General features: G+C 42.1%; 1 pseudogene; it reads right to left on the minus strand.

Annotated features, from left to right (window-relative positions):
• Window positions 1-11,832, minus strand: part of LOC135533702 (epithelial cell-transforming sequence 2 oncogene-like) — a 34,810-nt pseudogene that overhangs the window by 2,845 nt on the left and 20,133 nt on the right.

Below are 11,832 nucleotides of genomic sequence, written 5' to 3' on the forward strand. Positions count from 1 at the left end.
TGTGAATGTTTACACGGTTTGTTCCATAAAGACATGAAAACGTATATATTTCTGTGTTTTATTTGTTTAAGCAGACTGTGTTTGTCTATTGTCTATCTAATGACCTAGATGAAGATCAGATCTAATTTTATGACCAATTTATGCAGAAATTCAGGTCATTCCAAAGGGTTCACATACTTTGTCTTGCCACTGTATGTATGTGTGTGTGTGTGTGTGTGTGTGTGTGTGTGTGTGTGTGTGTGTGTGTGTGTGTGTGTGTGTGTGTGGTACCAGTCAAAAGTTTGGACACAAACTCATTCAAGGGTTTTTATTTATTTTTACTATTTTCTGCATTGTAGAATAATAGTGAAGACATCAAAACTATGGAATCATGTTGTAACCAAAAAAGTGTTAAACAAATCAAAATATATTTGATATGAGATTATTCAAAGTAGCCACCCTTTGCCTCAACAGCTTTGCACACTCTTGGCATTCTCTCAACCAGCTTCATGAGGTAGTTACCTGGAATGCATTTCAATGAATAGGTGTGCCTTCAGTTTGAGCCAATCAGTTGTGTTGTAGGTAGGGGTGGCATACAGACGATACCCATATTTGGTAAAAGACCAAGTCCATATTATTTTTTATTTTATTTCACCTTTATTTAACCAGGTAGGCTAGTTGAGAACATGTTCTCATTTGCAACTGGGACCTGGTCAAGAGAAATCAAAGCAGTGCGACACAAACAACAACAGAGTTACACATGGAATAAACAAACATAGTCAATAATACAGTAGAACAAAAGGAAACAAAAAGTCTATATACAGTGAGTGCAAATGAGGTAAGATAAGGGAGTTAAGGCCATAAATAGGCCATGGTGGCGAAGTAATTACAATATAGCAATTAAACACTGGAATGGTAGATGTGCAGAAGATGAATGTGCTAGTAGAGATACTGGGGTGCAAAGGAGCAAGATAAATAAATAAATACAGTATGGGGATGAGGTAGGTAGATAGATGGGCTGTTTACAGATGAGCTATGTACAGGTGCAGTGATCTGTGAGCTGCTCTGACAGCTGGTGCTTAAAGCTAGTGAGGGAGATATGAGTCTCCAGCTTCAGAGATTTTTGCAGTTCGTTCCAGGCATTGGCAGCAGAGAACTGGAAGGAAAGACAACCAAAGGAGGAATTGGCTTTGGGGGTGACCAGTGAGATATACCTGCTGGAGCACATGCTACGAGTGGGTGCTGCTATGGTGACCAGTGAGATATACCTGCTGGAGCGCGTGCTACGAGTGGGTGCTGCTATGGTGACCAGTGAGATATACCTGCTGGAGCGCGTGCTACAAGTGGGTGCTGCTATGGTGACCAGTGAGATATACCTGCTGGAGCACATGCTACGAGTGGGTGCTGCTATGGGGACCAGTGAGATATACCTGCTGGAGCGTGTGCTACGAAAGTGGGTGCTGCTATGGTGACCAGTGAGATATACCTGCTGGAGCACATGCTACGAGTGGGTGCTGCTATGGGGACCAGTGAGATATACCTGCTGGAGCGCGTGCTACGAGTGGGTGCTGCTATGGTGACCAGTGAGATATACCTGCTGGAGCGCGTGCTACGAGTGGGTGCTGCTATGGTGACCAGTGAGATATACCTGCTGGAGCGCGTGCTACGAGTGGGTGCTGCTATGGTGACCAGTGAGATATACCTGCTGGAGCACATGCTACGAGTGGGTGCTGCTATGGGGACCAGTGAGATATACCTGCTGGAGCGCGTGCTACGTGTGGGTGCTGCTATGGGGACCAGTGAGATATACCTGCTGGAGCGCGTGCTACAAGTGGGTGCTGCTATGGGGACCAGTGAGATATACCTGCTGGAGCGCGTGCTACGAGTGGGTGCTGCTATGGTGACCAGTGAGATATACCTGCTGGAGCGCGTGCTACGAGTGGGTGCTGCTATGGGGACCAGTGAGATATACCTGCTGGAGCGCGTGTTTGGCAACATGAGTGAAGGATGCTTTGTTGCGATATAGGAAGCCAATTCTAGATTCAATTTTGGATTATGGCAAGAACAAATAAGAAACTAAAGTCCATGATTACTGTAAGACATGAAGGTCAGTTCATCTGGAAAATGTGAACGTTTCTTAGTGGCGTTGCAAAAACCATCGAGCTCTATGATTTAACTGTTTCTCATGAGGACCGCCACAGGAAAGGAAGACCCAGAGTCACCTGGCTGTCATGAGGACCGCCACAGGAAAGGAAGACCCAGAGTTACCTGGCTGTCATGAGGACCGCCACAGGAAAGGAAGACCCAGATTTACCTGGCTGTCATGAGGACCGCCACAGGAAAGGAAGAACCAGAGTTACCTGGCTGTCATGAGGACCGCCACAGGAAAGGAAGACCCAGAGTTACCTGGCTCTCATGAGGACCGCCACAGGAAAGAAAGACCCAGAGTTACCTGGCTCTCATGAGGACCGCCACAGGAAAGGAAGACCCAGAGTTACCTGGCTCTCATGAGGACCGCCACAGGAAAGGAAGACCCAGAGTTACCTGGCTCTCATGAGGACCGCCACAGGAAAGGAAGACCCAGAGTTACCTGGCTGTGATGAGGACCGCCACAGGAAAGGAAGACCCAGAGTTACCTGGCTGTCATGAGGACCGCCACAGGAAAGGAAGACCCAGAGTTACCTCTGCTACAGAGGATAAGTTCATTAGAGTTACCTGGCTGTCATGAGGACCGCCACAGGAAAGGAAGACCCAGAGTTACCTCTGCTACAGAGGATAAGCTCATTAGAGTTACCTGGCTGTCATGAGGACCGCCACAGGAAAGGGAGACCCAGAGTTACCTCTGCTGCAGAGGATAAGTTCATTAGAGTTACCTGGCTGTCATGAGGACCGCCACAGGAAAGGAAGACCCAGAGTTACCTCTGCTGCAGAGGATAAGTTCATTAGTTACCAGCCTCAGAAATTACAGCCCAAATAAATTCTTCACAGAGTTCAAGTAACAGACACATCTCAACATCATCTGTTCAGAGGAGACTGCATGAATCAGACCTTCATGGTCAAATTTCTGCAAAGAAACCACTACTAAAGGACACCAATAAGAAGAAGAGACTTGCTTGGGCCAAGAAACACGAGCAACGGACATTAGACTGGTGGAAATCTGTCCTTGGTCTGATGAGTTAAAATGTGAGATTTTTGGTTCCAACCCCCGTGTCTTTGTGAGATGCATAGCAGGTGAACGGATGATCTTTGCGTGTTTTGTTCCCACCGTGAAGCATGGAGGAGGAGGTGTGATGGTGCTTTGCTGGTGATACTGTCAATGGTTTATTTAGAATTCAAGGCACACTTACCCACACTTACCCAGCATTGCTACAACAGCATTCTGCAGTGATACGCCATGCCATCTGGTTTGCACTTGGTGGGACTATCAATTGTTTTTCAACAGGTCAATTCGCCAACACACCTCCAGGCTGTGTAAGGGTTATTTGAACAAAAAGGAGAGTGATGGAGTGTTGCATTAGATGATCTGGCCTCCACAATCACCCGACCTCAACCCAATTGAGACGGTTTGGGATGAGTTGGATTGCAGAGTGAAGGAAAAGCAGCCAACAAGTGCTCAGCATATGTGGGAATACCTTCAAGACTGTTGGAAAAGCATTCCAGGTGAAGCTGGTTGAGAGAATGCCAAGAGTGTGCAAAGCTGTCATCAAGGCAAAGGGTGGCTACTTTGAAGAATCTAAAATATATTTTGATTTATTTAACACTTTTTTTGGTTACTACGTGATTCCATATGTGTTATTTCATAGTTTTGATGTCTTCACTATTATTCTACAATGTAGAGAAAAAGCCTCCAATGAGCAGGTGTGTCCAAACTTTTGATTGGTACTGTATTTGTGTGTGTGTGTGTGTGTGTGTGTGTGTGTGTGTGTGTGTGTGTGTGTGTGTGTGTGTGTGTGTACTCACAGCGCGTGTCTGTGATCTCTCTGAGGGTGAGGCTGTGCAGGGCGACAGAGGCCAGGAAGGTGTGTGTGTCGCAGTGTGTGTGTGTGAAGGGTCGGTGACAAACATTCCTCTCGGTCAGAACCATTGCGTCGTTGAACAAGAACAGACCCACGTCAGAAACGTGTTCATACATCCTGTCACACACACAGACACTATTAGTATCACGGATGAGAATACAGGCATATTCACATCAAAGGCTATCGAGAGGTCTTACCTGAGTGAGGCTGTGATGTCATCACTGGGGCATTTAAGCAGAGCCGCATCCTGAGTGGTGATTAGCTGTCTGCCCCCCTCACACAAGTTCTATACACACATACACACACACACACACACACACATGAATATCTAGACAAAACATGATCAAATCACAAAATTTTCTTTTTACAGAGACAGTGGCGCATGGATTCCCAAAATGCGTCCCCTCGGGACCCCCTATTTTATTTTTATTTTCTTCCTTTATTTAACTAGTCAGTTAAAAACAAATTCTTATTTTCAATGACTGCCCCTGAACTGCCTGTTCAGGAGCAGAACGACAGATTTGTACCTTGTCAGGTGGGGGATTTGAACTTGCAACCTTTTGGTTACTGGTCCAACGCTCTAACCACTAGGCTACCTGCCACCTCTACACTCTAACCACTAGGCTACCTGCCACCTCTACACTCTAACCACTAGGCTACCTGCCACCTCTACACTCTAACCACTAGGCTACCTGCCACCTCTACACTCTAACCACTAGGCTACCTGCCACCTCTACACTCTAACCACTAGGCTACCTGCCACCTCTACACTCTAACCACTAGGCTACCTGCCACCTCTACACTCTAACCACTAGGCTACCTGCCACCTCTACACTCTAACCACTAGGCTACCTGCCACCTCTACACTCTAACCACTAGGCTACCTGCCACCTCTACACTCTAACCACTAGGCTACCTGCCACCTCTACACTCTAACCACTAGGCTACCTGCCACCTCTACACTCTAACCACTAGGCTACCCTGCCGCCCCTACACTCTAACCACTAGGTTACCCTACCTCCTCTACACTCTAACCACTAGGCTACCTGCCACCTCTACACTCTAACCACTAGGCTACCTGCCACCTCTACACTCTAACCACTAGGCTACCTGCCACCTCTACACTCTAACCACTAGGCTACCTGCCACCTCTACACTCTAACCACTAGGCTACCTGCCACCTCTACACTCTAACCACTAGGCTACCTGCCACCTCTACACTCTAACCACTAGGCTACCTGCCACCTCTACACTCTAACCACTAGGCTACCTGCCACCTCTACACTCTAACCACTAGGCTACCTGCCACCTCACACTCTAACCACTAGGCTACCTGCCACCTCTACCTCTAACCACTAGGCTACCCTGCCACCTCTACACTCTAACCACTAGGCTACCTGCCACCTCTACACTCTAACCACTAGGCTACCTGCCACCTCTACACTCTAACCACTAGGCTACCTGCCACCTCTACACTCTAACCACTAGGCTACCTGCCACCTCTACACTCTAACCACTAGGCTACCTGCCACCTCTACACTCTAACCACTAGGGCTACCTGCCACCTCTACACTCTAACCACTAGGCTACCTGCCACCTCTACACTCTAACCACTAGGCTACCCTGCCACCTCTACACTCTAACCACTAGGCTACCTGCCACCTCTACACTCTAACCACTAGGCTACCTGCCACCTCTACACTCTAACCACTAGGCTACCTGCCACCTCTACACTCTAACCACTAGGCTACCTGCCACCTCTACACTCTAACCACTAGGCTACCTGCCACCTCTACACTCTAACCACTAGGCTACCTGCCACCTCTACACTCTAACCACTAGGCTACCTGCCACCTCTACCTCTAACCACTAGGCTACCTGCCACCTCTACACTCTAACCACTAGGCTACCTGCCACCTCTACACTCTAACCACTAGGCTACCCTGCCACCTCTACACTCTAACCACTAGGCTACCTGCCACCTCTACACTCTAACCATTAGGCTACCCTGCCACCTCTACACTCTAACCACCCTGCCGCCCCTATACAGTGCCTTGCGAAAGTATTTGGCCCCCTTGAACTTCGCGACCTTTTGCCAGGGTGGTTAGAGTGTAGATGTGGCAGGGTAGCCTAGTGGTTAGAGTGTAGAGGTGGCAGGGTAGCCTAGTGGTTAGAGTGTAGAGGTGGCAGGGTAGCCTAGTGGTTAGAGTGTAGAGGTGGCAGGGTAGGCTAGTGGTTAGAGCGTTAGACTAGTAACCGGAAGGTTGCAAGTTCAAACCCCTGAGCTGACAAGGTACAAATCTGTCGTTCTGCCCCTGAACAGGCAGTTAACCCACTGTTCCCAGGCCTTCATTGAAAATAAGAATTTGTTCTTAACTGACTTGCCTGGTTAAATAAAGGTAAAATAAAAAAATAAAAAAAACATAAAGATATAAAACTGTATTTTTTTGTGAAGAATCAACAACAAGTGGGACACAATCATGAAGTGGAACAACATTTATTGGATATTTCAAACTTTTTTAACAAATCAAAAACTGAAAAATTGGGCGTGCAAAATAAGGCACCTCTGGGGTTTGTGGTATATGACCAATATACCACGGCTAAGGGATGTATCCAGGCACTCCGTGTTGTGTCGTGCTTAAGAACAGCCCTTAGCCGTGGTATATTGGCCATATATCACACCCCCTCGTGCCTTTTTGCTTATATATAACTCAATCCCTGTTTGCAAAAAAGACCTGGGCACTATGCCTTAGGCTATAGGCCTGTACATATAACATGTTCTTTTTTTACTCGTTATTGTTATTCATTGTGTATTTATTCCTCGTGACACTATTTCAATTTTTATTTGATCATTTTAACTCTGCATTGTTGGAAAAAGACTCTTAAGCACTTCACTGTTAGTCTTCACCTGTTGTTTACAAAGCATGTAACAAATAACATTTACATAGATGTTTTATTTTATATCAGATACGTTTCTTCTCCTTTCTTTGCAAGGGAAAATGTTGGTCTTTTAGCAACACATTTCATGCAATTCTACTTACATGCAGAGACATTAGCAGAATCTTGTTTTTAATACGACCAAAATGTCAGGGAAACTCCACTGACACTGACAAACAATATAAACAACGATCCGTATAAAATGCCAAACAACATAAACAACGATCCGTATAAAATGACAAACAATATAGACAACGATCCGTATAAAATGCCAACCAATATAAACAACGATCCGTATAAAATGCCAAACAATATAAACAACGATCCGTATAAAATGCCAAACAATATAGACAACGATCCGTATAAAATGCCAAACAATATAAACAACGATCCGTATAAAATGCCAAACAATATAAACAACGATCCGTATAAAATGCCAAACAATATAGACAAAGATCCGTATAAAATGCCAAACAATATAAACAAAGATCCGTATAAAATGCCAAACAATATAAACAACGATCCGTATAAAATGCCAAACAATATAAACAAAGATCCGTATAAAATGCCAAACAATATAAACAACGATCCGTATAAAATGCCAAACAATATAGACAACGATCCGTATAAAATGCCAAACAATATAGACAACGATCCGTATAAAATGCCAAACAATATAGACAACGATCCGTATAAAATGCCAAACAATATAAACAACGATCCGTATAAAATGCCAAACAATATAGACAACGATCCGTATAAAATGCCAAACAATATAAACAACGATCCGTATAAAATGCCAAACAATATAAACAATGATCCGTATAAAATGCCAAACAATATAAACAACGATCCGTATAAAATGCCAAAAAATATAAACAACGATCCGTATAAAATGCCAAACAATATAAACAACGATCCGTATAAAATGCCAAACAATATAAACAAAGATCCGTATAAAATGCCAAACAATATAAACAACGATCCGTATAAAATGCCAAACAATATAAACAACGATCCGTATAAAATGCCAAACAATATAAACAACGATCCGTATAAAATGCCAAACAATATAAACAAAGATCCGTATAAAATGCCAAACAATATAGACAACAGTCTGTATAAAATGCCAAACAATATAAACAACGATCCGTATAAAATGCCAAACAATATAAACAACGATCTGTATAAAATGCCAAACAATATAAACAATGATCCTTATAAAATGCCAAACAATATAAACAACGTTGTCTGATCCGTATAAAATGCCAAACAATATAAACAACGATCCGTATAAAATACCAAACAATATAGACAACGATCCGTATAAAATGCCAAACAATATAAACAACGATCCGTATAAAATGCCAAACAATATAAACAACGATCTGTATAAAATGCCAAACAATATAAACAACGATCCGTATAAAATGCCAAACAATATAAACAAAGATACGTATAAAATGCCAAACAATATAGACAACGATCCGTATAAAATGCCAAACAATATAGACAACGATCCGTATAAAATGCCAAACAATATAAACAACGATCCGTATAAAATGCCAAACAATATAAACAACGATCCGTATAAAATGCCAAACAATATAGACAACGATCCGTATAAAATGCCAAACAATATAAACAACGATCCGTATAAAATGCCAAACAATATAAACAACGATCCGTATAAAATGCCAAACAATATAAACAACGATCCGTATAAAATGCCAAACAATATAAACAACGATCCGTATAAAATGCCAAACAATATAGACAACGATCCGTATAAAATGCCAAACAATATAGACAACGATCCGTATAAAATGCCAAACAATAAACAACGATCCGTATAAAATGCCAAACAATATAAACAACGATCTGTATAAAATGCCAAACAATATAGACAACGATCTGTATAAAATGCCAAACAATATAAACAACGATCCGTATAAAATGCCAAACAATATAGACAACGATCCGTATAAAATGCCAAACAATATAGACAACGATCCGTATAAAATGCCAAACAATATAAACAACGATCCATTATAAAATGCCAAACAATATAAACAACGATCCGTATAAAATGCCAAACAATATAAACAACGATCCGTATAAAATGCCAAACAATATAAACAACGATCCGTATAAAATGCCAAACAATATAAACAACGATCCGTATAAAATGCCAAACAATATAAACAACGTTGTCTGATCCGTATAAAATGCCAAACAATATAAACAACGATCTGTATAAAATGCCAAACAATATAAACAATATAAACAACGATCCGTATAAAATGCCAAACAATATAAACAAAGATCCGTATAAAATGCCAAACAATATAGACAACAATCCGTATAAAATGCCAAACAATATAGACAACGATCCGTATAAAATGCCAAACAATATAAACAACGATCCGTATAAAATGCCAAACAATATAAACAACGATCCTTATAAAATGCCAAACAATATAAACAACGTTGTCTGATCCGTATAAAATGCCTACCAGACGGAGAGACACAAATACAATATGATGTCCATCTAACCAGAAGGGAGGAAATTATTGCTCAAAAATACACTTTCAACAATGACACGGCAAAGATAAAGAGTGAATAGGTTCACCGGAGACTGTTAGTCTTGTTGTTTACGAAGCATGTGACAAATAACATTTACATCGATTTTTTTTAAATTTTATATTAAAATACGATTATTCTCCTTTCTTTGCAAGGGAAAATTGTCCGAAGCTTTAAGATAAACTGAACTGTTCTCTTAATTAAGATGAGCATTTAGGCAAACTAAAAGACAGCTCTGAGTATTTTAATTGTCTTCTCTTTACAGCAGGAGACATTTGATTTCCAAACTATGTTTTTCCGCGATTATATTTTACGATATTACGAACTATTACGATATGCCTGGCTGGAAGTCTCTACTTTTCACTGACAGTCAACAGTCACATCTTAATAATCATCTATTTGGTATTTTGCTCTTCATGCTGCCCAAATTTCAAACAAATTTCAAACAGCTTATATTTTTTAAAGAAGCTAATGATCCACATCTCCTTCTCATAGAGTTGATCAGGCTGTTGATTGTGGCCTGTGGGATGTTGTCCCACTCCTCTTCAACGGCTGTGGGAAGTTGCTGGATATTGGCGGGAACTGGAACACGCTGTTGTACACATAGATCCAGAGCATCCCAAACATGCTCAATGGGTGACATGTCTGGTGAGTATTGCGGCCATGGAAGAACTGGGACATTTTTCAGCTTCCAGGAATTGTGTACAGATCCTTGAGCTTCCCTGAGACGATTTCTGACAGCTTGTGCAGAAATTCTTCGGTTGTGCAAACCCACAGTTTTACCAGATGATCCCGCAGGTGAAGAAGCCGGATGTGGATGTCTCAGAATTGTGTGGTTACACGTGGTCTGTCGTTGTGAGGCCAGTTGAATGCCAAATTCACTAAAATCGACATTGGTTTATGGTTGAGAAATGAACAATCAATTCTCCAGCAACAGCTCTGGTGGACATTCCCGCAGTCAGCATGCCAATTCCACGCTCCCTCAAAACTTGAGACACCTGTGGCATTGTGTTGTGTGACAAACTTGCACATTTTAGAGAGGCCTTTTATTTCCCCCCCAGCACAAGGTCCACCTGTGTAATGATCATGCTGTTTAATCAGCTTCTTGATATAACACACCTGTCAGGTGGATGGATTATATTGGAAAAGGAGAAATGTTCACTAACAGGGATGTAAACAAATATGTTCAGAAAATTTGAGAGAAATAAACTTTTTGTACATGTGGAAAATTTCTATGATCTTTTATTTCAGCTCATGAAACATGGGACCAACACTTTACATGTTGCGCTTATATTTTTCTTCAGTATATTTTATTAGGACAATTATGGTTGTAAGAGGGACGAGTGTTAGAGTCTTAACAAAGATTTTTATAACTAATCCAAGATAGATCACAGCTTCTTGTTTCCAATGGGAACAAATGAGTCATAGTGGGTAAAACAAGCAAGGACGTGGGCAGAGCCAAGCTACCGATATCCTATTGGTGCGTACTAGTATACATCTGTATATTTCCATTAGGGAAACCTACTCTGGGAAGTGCGCATGTGCAATAACTTAATTTGCCTTTCCACTCCTTCTAAACAACACGATTTTTAATAACTTTTGCAAAAATCAAAAAACAACACTTAGTCCACTTAATCCACTGTTCGTAACAGATTCTAGTTTTGGGAACAGAAAACTGCATTGAGATCAAATGTTTAATTGATGAGAAAATTTGCAGTGTCGGCCAAAATGCGTCTGGTTACATCTTCTCCCACTGCCGGCCACTGGGCTTCCTCACACCACCATATTTGGTAGTGAGTGGAAACACCAACCGGATGTCTCACATTTATGCATCCAGTGACATATCTGCCTCATTGTTCTATCTTTGTTCTTACTGGACAGCCCCGGATCTGTCGCTGGGTCTCCTGCATCCTTGTGGCTTTCTCTGAGTTCCTCTTCAGCTGAGAAAGAGACACGGAGAGAGAAAGACAGAGTGAAAGATAGAGAGAGAGACAGAAACAGAGAGAGACAGAAACAGAGAGAGAAACAGAGAGAGACAGACAGAGAGAGACAGAAACGGAGAGAGACAGACAGAGAGTGAAAGATAGACAGAGAGAGAGACAGACAGAGAGAGAGAAAAATAGAGACAGACAGAGAAAGACAGAGAGAGACAGAAAAAGAGAGACAGACAGAGAGAGAGAGGTAGAGACAGAGAGAGATAGATAGACAGCAGCAAGATTTGTGACCTGTTGCCACAAGAAAATGTCAACCAGTGAAGAACACACACCATTGTAAATGCAACCCATATTTATGCCTATTTATTTTATCTTGTGTCCGT

The sequence above is a fragment of the Oncorhynchus masou genome, unplaced genomic scaffold, assembly GCF_036934945.1.
Source record: "Oncorhynchus masou masou isolate Uvic2021 unplaced genomic scaffold, UVic_Omas_1.1 unplaced_scaffold_2604, whole genome shotgun sequence".
NCBI classification, from domain to species: Eukaryota; Metazoa; Chordata; class Actinopteri; order Salmoniformes; family Salmonidae; genus Oncorhynchus; species Oncorhynchus masou.